Here is a 12,217-nt window from a genome sequence, read left to right as displayed (position 1 = left end):
AAAAACAAACAATCCAATCAAAAAAAAAAAAATGGGTGGAAGATCTAAATAGACATTTCTCCAGATAAGACATACATATGGCCAAAAAGCACATGAAAAATGCCAGCATCACCAATTATTAGAGAAATGCAAATAAAACCTATAATGAGTATCACCACACATTGGTCAGAATGGTCATCTTAAAAAAAAATTCTATAAACAATAAATGGTGGAAAGAGTGTAAAGAAAAGGAAATTCTCCTACACTCTTTGTGGGAATGTAAACTGGTACATCCCCTATGGAAAACAGTATGGAGATTTCTTTAAAAACTAGGAATAAAACTACCATATGACCCAACAATCCCTTTACTGGCATATACCCTGAGGAAACCATAACTGAAAAAGACACATGTACCCCAATGTTCATAGAAGCACTATTTACAATAGTTAGGACATGGAAGCAACATAGATGTCCTAGATGAGTGGATAAACAAGATGTGGTACAGATATACAATAGAATATTACTCAGCCAAGAAAAAAGAACAAAATAATGCCGCTTGCATTATGGACCTAAAGAATATTATGCTTTGTGAAATAAGTCATACACATATATATACTATATAACACAGATAACTAACAAAAAAAGAAGTCAAAGACAAATACTGAATATTATCATTTATATGTGGAATCTAAAGAGTAATACAAATGAGTGCAAAACTGTAACAGACTCACAAATATAGAAAATAAACCTGTGGTTTTGGGAAAAGGAAGGGGGAGGGGTAAATTAGGGGTTTTGGATTAACAGATACAAACTACCGTATATAAAATAGATAAGCAACAGTATACTGTATAGAAGATGGAATTAAAGCCACTATTTTCTAATAACCTAAAATGGAGTATCATGTACCAAATACTGAATCACTATGCTGTACTCCTGAAACTAACTTGTAAATCAACTGTAGTTCAATTACACAAATAAATAAATAAAGTATTTATATTTTTTGAAAAGCATGGAATGGAACACGGAGCAGTGTTGTGAAATTCTGGCTAGAAAACAGGCCATAACAGGCTGACTGAAGGGAGCGGGATTGTAGGAAGAATCACTACAGTGACGATCACGTCAAAATCAACTTTAATAACACCAAATAAAAGTCGCTAGAGATGATTTCTGCCAAAACAGAAATCGAAAATCGCATCCCACTGAGGTCCCTTCGGCGTTTTTTGCTGAGCCTTCTTCTGAGGGTGGCGCCGGGCGAGGCATGTGAAGTAGACATGTATCACCAGAGCCTAGCTGTCTGCTCCAGAAACCCTTCTGTTCAACTGGGAGGATTGTCAAGACCACCCTTGAGTCCCAGCCTCCTACACCCGTGTTTCCAGAGCCCTGAAGTCACCCTCAATAATCGGAGTGAGATCAGTCAATATCCTTCGTGCCCACATGGATGAAAGTCATGGCACAAGAGTCAGTGAGCCCAGTGTGTCTCTACAGATTTGCAGCATCTGGCCTACATCTGGGCCCCCTCAGATGCTTTTCTTCTCGGAGCCGCCTTCTCCAGCCATCATGCCTCCAGTTCTTGCTCCTCTTTGTGGAAACATTTCTTTTTCTGTGGAAGCAAGTTACTGAGGAGATTCAGAAGGAAAAAAAAAAAAAACTTTTTCATTTCAAACAGGACATCCCCGATGGCTCAGCAGGTAAAGAATCAGCCTGCAATGCAGAAGACATAGGAGGCAAGAGTTTGGTCCCTGTATCAGGAAGATCCCCTGAAAAAGGAAATGGTTATCCATTCCAGTATTCTTGCCTGGAGAATTCCACGGGCAGAGGAGCCTTGGCGGCCTACAGCTCAAAGCGTCGGCAAGAGTCAGATACTACTAAGCACGCAAAGACAACACAGCAGAACACTCAGACTCATGCCACAAGCAACCATCCAGTGTCTCTCCTCAGACAAAGCAGGGCCACCGAGAACTATACTTGCTACCAACTGCTGAGCACTTACTGAGCTCAAGCACTGTGTGAGTATGTGATTTAATCCTCACAACACCACCTTGAAGCAGGTATTGTTATCTTCTCTTTAAAGATGTAGAAATTAAGATTGGAAGAATGATAATTTGGCAATGTTCTCACAGCTTATAAACACCAGAGTGAGGATTTGAACTCATGTCTATCTGACTCCACTAGCCTGAGGCCTTCTGACAGATAATGAAGAAAACTCCTGGATCCCTTGACATCTCTCTCTCTTTAAAAAAAAAAAAAAATTCCCTTGACATCTCTCTGTCTTAAAAAAGTCAAACTGTTAAATGTAAGGTTGAACCATGTATAGTCTGTAATGGAACTCAGGTGCCTTAAACAACAACTGCTGCTAAGTCGCTTCAGTCGTGTCCGACTCTGTGCGACCCCATAGACGGCAGCCCACCAGGCTCCCCCGTCCCTGGGATTCTCCAGGCAAGAACACTGGTGGGGTTGCCATTTCCTTCTCCAATGCATGAAAGTGAAAAGTGAAAGTGAAGTTGCTCAGTCGTGTCCGACCCTCAGCGACCCCATGGACTGCAGCCTACCAGGCTCCTCCGTCCATGGGATTTTCTAGGCAAGAGTACTGGAGTGGGGTGCCATTGCCTTCTACACCCTCCAAATTTCTCCAGAAAAGTATTCAGTGTATATTTGTTATCAGAAGCCAGGAGTCATGACAGCCAAGTTATCTGGAAATAAAGGACTCAGATTTGGTTAGAGAAGTTCATTTGTGGCTCAACTGGCACATTTGCACTTCTGTAAACCTGAGGGTTTCTTCTCATTTATCCACACCTGTGCAAGTGGTGATTCTTCCCATTTGAGTCACCATTAGTCCTGGAAATACACCCAGACAGCTATCAGTAATCTAAACATGAATCCTACTGGCAGAGTACAGGAAAACACATTCGAATAAATGATTTCGTGGAGAACAGACTTGGGTTCAAATCCCAGCTGTGCCACTTATTAGACATGCTCCCCCTGGGGAAGTCATAGCTTTCTACACCTCAGTTTTCCTATTTGTGAAATGAGGATAGCAGAGCTTCACAGGAGTGTAACAAGGACAATGAGGTCATGTGTGTAAATCTCTTCACATGGTGGCACATAGAGAGCCGTCAACAAATGTTAGCTGTTAGTGCCATTACCACATAGCCCAGGACACGAGTGGCGATTAAAGCCAAAGACAAACAATGCAGACCGGAGCAATAAGCCCTTTCACTCCCCGTGAGCCTCCAGAGAGATCTGAGCAGAAACTGAGCGGAAGCTGGGCCGCACAGAGGGGAAACTCGTCGTCAGCACCTCTAAAATGTTTCCAGACACTCCCCAGGTGTTGCACTCTAACTCGCCATAGTCTCACACTGGGCTCCTCTCCTGCCCTGGCCCCTGCTTCCTTTTCAGTGGTCCCTCCAGCAGGAGAAGACTGAGATGATCCATGAAGATAATTCACTGGGATAAGAAAAGAAAATACTAGGACTCCCATTTATATTTTTATGGGGTTTTTTAAACTTATATTTTAAAATAATCATAGGACTCCCATGGTGGTCCAGTGGTTAAGAATCCACCTGCCAATGCAAGGGACACAGGTCTGATCCTTGGTCCAGGGAGATTCTGCATGCCATGGGGCAATTAAACCCATGCGCTACAACTACTGAGCCCCAAGAACCTAGAACCCAGAGCCTGTGCTCTGCAACAGGAGAAGCCACTGCAGTGATAAGGCATGCACCACAAGGAAAAGTAGCCCCCACCTGCCGAAACTAGAGAAAGCTTGTGCGCGGCAACAAAGACCCAGAGCAGCCTAAAATGAATAAATAAATTTTTTAAATTTATTTATTTCTTTAAAAAGAAATAACTTTTAAATTAATTGAATTCTATTTGTACTGAATCGAGAGGCACATGTATAAATATATTTGGGAAACATCCTCACTGTTTTTTAACTAACAAGGAGTGAAATCTGGAAAAAAAAAAAAGTGAAGATGAGTGTTCTATCCAGCTGCTAAAGAGCTACAGGTTATAAGGTCAAGTGCCTGGCACACCTCATTTGGTCCACAAGGGTCAAGTTGGTAAGCACCATCTCAGGGCTATCCACTGATCATTCACTGAAAGTGAAGTGAACGTGTTAGTCGCTCGGTCATGTCCAACTCTTCGTGACCCCATGGACTGTAACCCACCAGGCTCCTCTGTCCATGGAATTCTCCAGGCAAGAATACTGGGGTGGGTTGCCATTCTCTTCTCCGGGGGATCTTCCTGAGCCAGGGACCGAACCTGGGTCTCTTGACCTGCAGGCAGATTCTTTACTGTCTGAGCTACCGGGGAAGCCCCTAAGTGCCAGTTAATGTGTTACCTTTAGAGGTCAGCAGAGTTCGAACCCAAGTTATCGAGGCAGCTTGGGTCAGACTCTGGACTGGGAGTCAGAATACTTGGATTCAAATCCTGCCTCTGCTTTTTCTTGTGTGATGTCATTGGGTAAGTCATTTAATTCTGAGAATGTTTGCTCATTTCTTTCTAGATGAATAATACAAACCTCAAAGGGTTGTTGTGACTCTAAGTGAGATGATGTCTCTCCAAGGGCTCCAATCGCAGTTGAATCTAAACCATTCATCTCTCATACTCTTAGCTGAGCTGAGAGTATCGATGATGGATGGGTTAACGCTAGTTGATTGTCTGCTCTGTGGAAGAGCAGGAGAGCTGTTGTGTGTCATCCTGGATGGGAAAATCAATACAGGGAAGAATCTGGGGGACAGAACTAAAAATCTGCACTGCCTTGTCAAATATTGGATTCCCTGTCACAGACATGGTCAAGCTGAGGCTCTGTGTCTAGAGGTTTTGTAAAGCAGACTTGTTTCAAGTGAAAAGCTTGGTGTAGGCAACTTTTACTAAAGGTTTATCTCTCTAAGCCAAATAAAATGAGAACTGCTTAAAGAACAACATGATTACAAGCAATATTAGGCCCTCTGGCAGGTCAACGGAGAGAAGATGATTATTTGCACACAGGAGTAGCTTTTGATATACTTCCGATCATATATCTTCTAACTCTTCCACACTAGACCTACCTCCCAGCAGCCCCTCAAATCCCTGCCATATAAAGTAAGTCATTCAATAATTCACTTAGCCTAGGGTCCGAGACCATCTGATTTATCTCTACTTATAAAAATGTTGTCCTGGAAAGATGCTGGAGAGAAATAAATCACATCGGTGTCAAAACTATAAACAACTCATTCACAAATATGTTATCTTCAGCCTAAACTTACCTTCCAGGGCCAGACTCATAGAGTCAATCTACAACTTACCATCTAACTTCAACACTTCCTAAAATAAACGTATCATGTTTCCTTTACTCCTGGCTTCCGGACTTACTTGTCTTGATGAATGAAACCATCATCCATCCTTTAGCCCCACTCAGAAGCTGGAGTCATCCTTGCCCCCACTTCCTCCCTCGCTCCCCATACCCTGTCGTTTTCACATTCTAAATACCTCTTGAATGCATCTGCTCCTTTCCCCTCTCTTCCACTACTTACTACTTTCTTTTAAAAAAAAAGATTTTAATTTTGTACTGGAGTATAGCCAATTATGGGGTCGCAAAGAGTCGGACACGACTGAGCGACTGATCTGATCTGATCTGATAGCCAATTAACAATGTTGTGGTAGTTTCAAGTGAACAGCAAAGGGATTCAGTCATACATATACATGTATCCATTCTCCCCCAAACTCCTCTCCCATCCAGGTTGGCACATAACGTTGAGCAGAGTGCACCCTGTGCTATACAGTAGGTCCTTGTTTGTTACCCATTTTAAATATAGCAGTGTGTATATATCCATCCCAAACTCCCTAACTATCCCTACCCTCATCCTTCCCCCCTACCCCCTCCCCACCGACCCCCCAGCAACCATAAGTTCGTTCTCTAGGTCCGCACCACTTACTACTTTAGAACAAGCTTCCATTACCTGTTGCCTGGACTATTGCAGTAGCCTCCCATGATCTTCCTCATCCAGTCTTGCCCCCAACCATTACTCACTACTTGGCCTTCACAATAATCCTAAAGCAAAGCTCAAAATGAGCCATAATTTACCATGTGTCTGGCTCTTAACTCGGCAGTCACCCCATCTCCTTCCTTCTCCCCCACCCTCTTCACTTCAGTCACGTTGACCCTCTGTCTGATTTTCATACTCTTATGCTTCCATTCATCACAGGGTCTTTTCTCAACCTTCCCTCTGCCAGGAAGACCCTTCCCTCCTTTATGGGCCTTCTTAGGTCCTACTCATCCTTCCTAAGGGTCACTTAAGAAGCATCCTCATTTCTTCAAGGAAACCTTTGGTTACCTCTTGGATCAGCTCAAATGTGCCTATTTTGTGCTCTTAGGGCAATAATTAGCACTTGTTACAGATAAAGATATATATTATTGGGTGATTATTCTTATTAGTATGCATTTCCCCCAATAAACTATAAAACACAGGAGGGAAAGAACAGTGACATTTTTGCCCACTACTGAGTCCCAGAATGTGCCTGGGACATAAGAGATCATCAATAAACATCTGGTTGATAATTAAACAAATCAGTAACGATGAATGAAACCAAGAATAAATGCTCTATGTTCTTGTGCAAATCTCTTCATATCTCCTGCCCTGATTTTATCTCTGTGAAATTAGAAGACAGGAGAAGCAGTTAAGAAATAAACAGAGGACTTCTCTGGTGGTCAAGTGCGTAAAGAACCCGCCTGCCAGGGTAGTGGACATAGGTTTGATCCCTAGTCCGGGAAGATCCACACGCTTTGGAGCAACTAAGCCTGTGCATGACAACTACTAAGCCCACGCTCTAGAGCCCGAGAGCTGCAAATACCAAGCCCAAGTGCTGCAACTGCTGAAGCCTTCACTCCTAGAGCCCGTGCTCCACAACAAGACAAACCAACGCAATGAGAAACCTGTGCACTGAAACTAGAGAGCAGCCCCTGATCATCGCAACCAGAGAAAGCATGCTCACAGAAATGAAGACCTGGTGCAGCCAAAAATAAACGAAATAAAAATTTTAGAACAGTGTGATAAATGAATCAGACCTTTAGAACTTAAAAAAAAAAAAATGAACAGGAGAGGGAATTACAAAGCATCTAGAATCTCCAGCGACTCATATTCTTTTGTTTCAAAATGCAAAATCCTAAAAACCCTAATGGCATCGAAGATCCAAAAAAAAAGTTGTGCTCCTGCCGAGCTCACAAATACATGCTTCTTTCCTCCACAAATAGAACAAGCAGATGCTTTCTGCAGGGCTCAGAGCACATCTGTGCGGGTAAGGCCAAAGTACTGGGGTGTCCTGGGAAAGAACTGACTTTCACGTGAGCTCTCTGGTGTGCACATGCTCTCCCGTTCTTTCCAGAGAACTCTGAAATGGCCACTGTCAGAGAGTCCAGGTTGTGGTTTTGGCTGTATTCTTCCAGTTCACCTTCCGGTCTCATAGTTGAGAAATATCATGTTTAAGGGGGTAAAAGACGTTTTCAAGCAAGCATTGCTTGCTGGAGGGTGTCTCTCCTCCCTGCCACCCTCCCCTTCTGAAGTTCTCACATTTGAGTGTTGTCAAGTTATCAGGCAGTAACTAATCAAAACAAAGGGAATATGAGAAATGACTAAAAGTTTCACGCCAAGAATGAAAATCGCCTGAAGGAGGTGGTGGCACCAGCCAGTCAAAAGACTCTACTTTCTTTCTGAGAAAATAAGATTTTTTGACTTACAGTATTTTTTCCTAAAGATCTCCAAATCTTTTCCTTTCATGTATGTAAGAGGTTAACTGAAAAGAAGTTTTCTTAAGCAAGGTGGACACACTCAGGCCTGTGATGTCCTTTTTTAAATCAAGGCAGTAGCTGAAATAAATTGAAAGTGATTTCTTTATTCCCACAGGAGACAATGCTAAGAAAAGAGGTGGGAATGGGAATTATTTGCTCTGGGAGTCCCGGCCTGGCCACAGAGCAGTTTAATCTAATTTGCATATGAGGCTGGGAGTTCCAGGAACTGTGTTCCCAAGAGGCTCCTACAATCCCACCCCTATTTCCACCACTGTCCATGTGCTGCTTTTTATGGTAACTGGACATTAAGCTTCATAAAAGCAGCAAAGTTCAACTAATCACTTAGAAACCAGACGAGTGAATATACCACTCTGAAGCAGTGACGTCTTCAGGAACATTTGGTAGTTACTGAAACAAACAAGGGGATACTGTATCTACTGACAGTTAAGCCAAAAGAGAAAAAATAAGTTCATGTTTCCTCTTCAATATATTTTTCTCCATTCAGACTTCAGACAACTTCACCCTACCACACCCAGCTACTTGTGACTGGTTCCAGAGAGTGACACCAGCTGATGAAAGATGACATTCTTGCAACTCTTTCCCGCCAAAGACTCATGGTGAGATGGCCCTTCTCCAGTAGACTATACACTTCATCATTTGTGTCCGTCTTTCAGTCCCGGGAGAGACAAACTCCAAAGGGGAAATCACCCTTCCGAGGGGAGCTCTGGGTCACACTTTGGGAAGTGGAAGCAGGGATGTGCAGATCAGCTTGGACTGCTGGCCACCCCCTCGGAAGCTGAGTCACTGACCTGGCCGATTCATTTAATCACATGGAAAGTGGTTAGACTGAACAAGACATGTAGTGATTAGTAATTCAGCCTGGTGTCAGAGCTTCGTGTTTTTCACTGTCAGACACCAACTGCAGCTCTTCTCTTGGAATCAACAGGAAGTGAGAATTGCAAGCCAAATTTGACACTACTTGACGTAACCAGGGATGGACATTGGCACTGATTTCTCCACCCAATAACACACAGATTTTAAGTGAGTCCTTCTAATGAAACACATCAACATAATATCAAGGGCAGACTAAGGCATTAAGAATTGAAGAACACCAATTTTGATAACTCAGACTTAATCCTTTCTTTTTATCTTTCATTTAATAACAAAGTAAATTAAAAAAAATTTTTAATTCCCAGAGATAGATCTGAAGATGGTACAAATAAAAATAAAGTAATATTTATTAAATAACTATTCACACTAGTTGGGGAAAATTGTGATTGAGAAAAACAGAAAATCTACTTTCCAGATTAATTATGTTTCACCATGATGCATTCGTGAAATATCCTAAACTGGGCACAGTAAGACATAGCCACGTAGTCAAAAGTAAAACAAACAGACTTTTTATGAAACATTTCCTATTTCTGGTTACAATTACAGTTGTGATGATTGATTCATGTTCAGCAATTTCCAACTATAGTTGTGGGACTAGCAAAAAGAATTTAAATTTGATCATTTTACAAGGACTGTTTCATAAAAGAAAGTAATATGTGTATGTCTTTGCACTCACTCCTGTTCTTTCTCTATTTTCTGTCTTGACTCTGCAATCCATTCCATACCTAGTCCCCAGATTACTTTTCCTAAAATATCACTGCTGTGCCTGAAATTGGTTGAAACCTGACCACATGTCAGTGGTCACTTAGCTAAACACAGATGAGAAAAGGTAAACATAATGGTTTTACCTTAAAAAGTTCATAGTCAGTGATACTCCCCTAGTCAAATTCTCCTGGTTCTTTACAGGACTATGAGTTCTTTACAGGTTAAAGTTCAAATTTTAACCTGATAGTCCTGAACTACTAAATTCAGGCCTTTCCAGAGTTATCTTCTCCCAAACTGTCCACACTCAAGCCCAGACCCCTGCCTCTCCACCTCATAGTCTAAAATGCCCCTTCCTTTACATATTCAAAATTCCCACAGAGCCTAACTCACTTAACTTTCAAAAGATCGTGTCTGGCCACTCTGCCTTTTCCTAAATTCCAATTAGTTAGATTATCTTTATCAATTTCAGCTTGACACTATCCCATACACTCTGTCCTGACCAAAATCAACTCTAAATACATAAATACATGCATACATATGAACCTATGAACCTATGTATATACATACCTATGTCTTAAAGCAAAGGGAGCTGGACTTGGGACATTCATCCTGTAACGACAACAGGGGCACAGGCTCCACTGGTGTAAGGAGGCTGGGATGATTATTTATAAACACAGGCATGGGGACTGGGTTGCAAGCCATGTTATTAGGAGAAATACGAATTTCTTGTGTAACTCAGATAGGATGGTCTTTAGAAGAAAAAGTAATTATTACCAGAGGAAGTTTTATTTCAGACTCAATGAGAAAACAGGAGCTCCCTGAAATCAAAGATTGTGCTCTTTCCCCACATCCCTCTGCAAAGCTTCAGAGTGTCTCCTTCCTGCTCCCTGTTTCTGACCGTCCACCACCCACAGCCCCACCTCACCCCAAAGAGACACCAATCATTAGCACCTGCCCTTTCTTAGAGTCAACAAAGATTGAGTGGAAGGAACAGTCTAGCAGGGCTTCCTTTTCTGTAAGGATGTGGGGTATATAACCTGAGGATAAAAGGATATCACAAGGTGGAAGAATAATAAAGAGGTATTCTTAGAGCAAAGGAAGAAGAAAGCAGGAGCTTGGGGCATGTCCATGTAGAAAACCCTTGGAGCCTAGACAGTACGGCCCTATCTGTTCATGTGGAACACAGGACTAAGTTGGCTCATCCAGTTCCTAATTCTTCCCTTTCCTCCTCATGATGTATGACTCTGAGGCAATTAGTTACCCAACTTCAGGAGGAAAAAAAAAAGAAAGATCAACAAATGTGGAATGAACCACCAGGGGTTATCCCAATACTTCACTGCACATTATAATAAACTATTGGGAAAGACATCCTTGATGATGACTAGGAACCTAGGAAACTCTAAAGCTGAAGCACCCCTGCTCCCCGGCCCCTCTAAAGCACCCTGCTCCCCAGCCCCTATCCCGGCTTCCACCATCTCCAGCAGGCATTCTGAGGGCCCAGGCATTGCCAGCACTGAAGGAGAAAATACCACCTTAGACTGAGAGGAAACCAGGACACTAAGAAGAAGCCTTCCTTTGACAGCATTTTCCCTGCGTCTCTCCACTTGACCACTGATGTTTCAATCACAATTTAAGCTCTGTTTTCATGTGATGAGTCATCTTCAGTCTTTCGAGTTATTGTGTCAAAATAGTTTCTTAAAATATGTCTGAATAAGTGTCACATTGGGAGAAAGTGCTCCTGGGCAGCTTCTCCATCCCAGTGACATTTCCACCTGTAGATCACACAGAAGGCCAGCATGACCTTGCAATAATTTTAATTTCTTCTTTCTAGATTCCCCACAACTTTGACGCCAACTGTCATTTGTCTTGGTTACACAAACCCCATAGTATCAAGCATGGCGTGCATCACTACTCACTCTCTTGGTCATATATGTCTGCTACAGCCATTTCCTGTATGTACCAGGATTCATTCACTATGTCCTTAATCACTTTCTTTATCTGTCCAACAAATAGTAATGACACATTCCCACAACCTTAGACTTGTAAAGATTAAATGAATTGGTATGACTTATGTGTTAACACCAGGCATTGGAAAACTTTTCTGTAAAGGACCCAATAGAAATATGTTTAAATTTTACAAGTCCTTCAGTTTCTGTCTCAATACTCACCTCTGTCATTATAGAACAAAATCAGCCCTAAGCAAATGAACATGAGTGTGTTCTAATAAAACTTTATTTATAAAGAGAGGTGGTAAACTGAATTTGGCCTATAGGTGATATTTTGATGGCTAGATGAAAACATGAGTGTTTGATAAATTTGGAGTGATCACACTTATTACCTGATCAATGCTGGCAGTTCTTTGCATTCACATTTGTTTCTTTTATTTCGAGTAACATCTGGAATTGAATTCTGGATACCCTAACTTACCTATCATCACCATGGCCACTGATGCAGAAAGGAAATGCAGGAGGGTTCTCATCTTCCTTATACGTGCATATCATCTAGTGGTAGGAAAGTGTAATTGCAATTTTTTTCACATCCTGGGCCTTGATAAAGCACATCCCTGGTCAGAGGGCCGCTTCCTCAGTCTGCCCACAGTGGGCATCTACAACTGGGCTAAAGGACTTGTCCGATCCTCTTGGCTTTGAGGAAATTTCTAACAGGCCTTTGATAGGCATTCTTACAACTCAGAGCTCGATGGTGACAATCCAAAAGTATGCACTGAGGGGATATAAAGATTACTTACTGGGTGAAGTTATCATGAAAACACAATGTCTTTGACTTCAGGAAAATGACTAAATTTAGATTTGTGCTATTTTTAAAATTTTTCCTAACTTTTCCTCTGAGTATCATAATTTGGATCATATTCAAAGGTGA

Source organism: Bos indicus x Bos taurus, chromosome 14, assembly GCF_003369695.1.
Source record: "Bos indicus x Bos taurus breed Angus x Brahman F1 hybrid chromosome 14, Bos_hybrid_MaternalHap_v2.0, whole genome shotgun sequence".
In the NCBI taxonomy this organism is placed as follows: domain Eukaryota; kingdom Metazoa; phylum Chordata; class Mammalia; order Artiodactyla; family Bovidae; genus Bos; species Bos indicus x Bos taurus.
The sequence above is the reverse complement of the archived record's forward strand: the minus strand, read 5'-3'. Positions refer to the sequence as shown.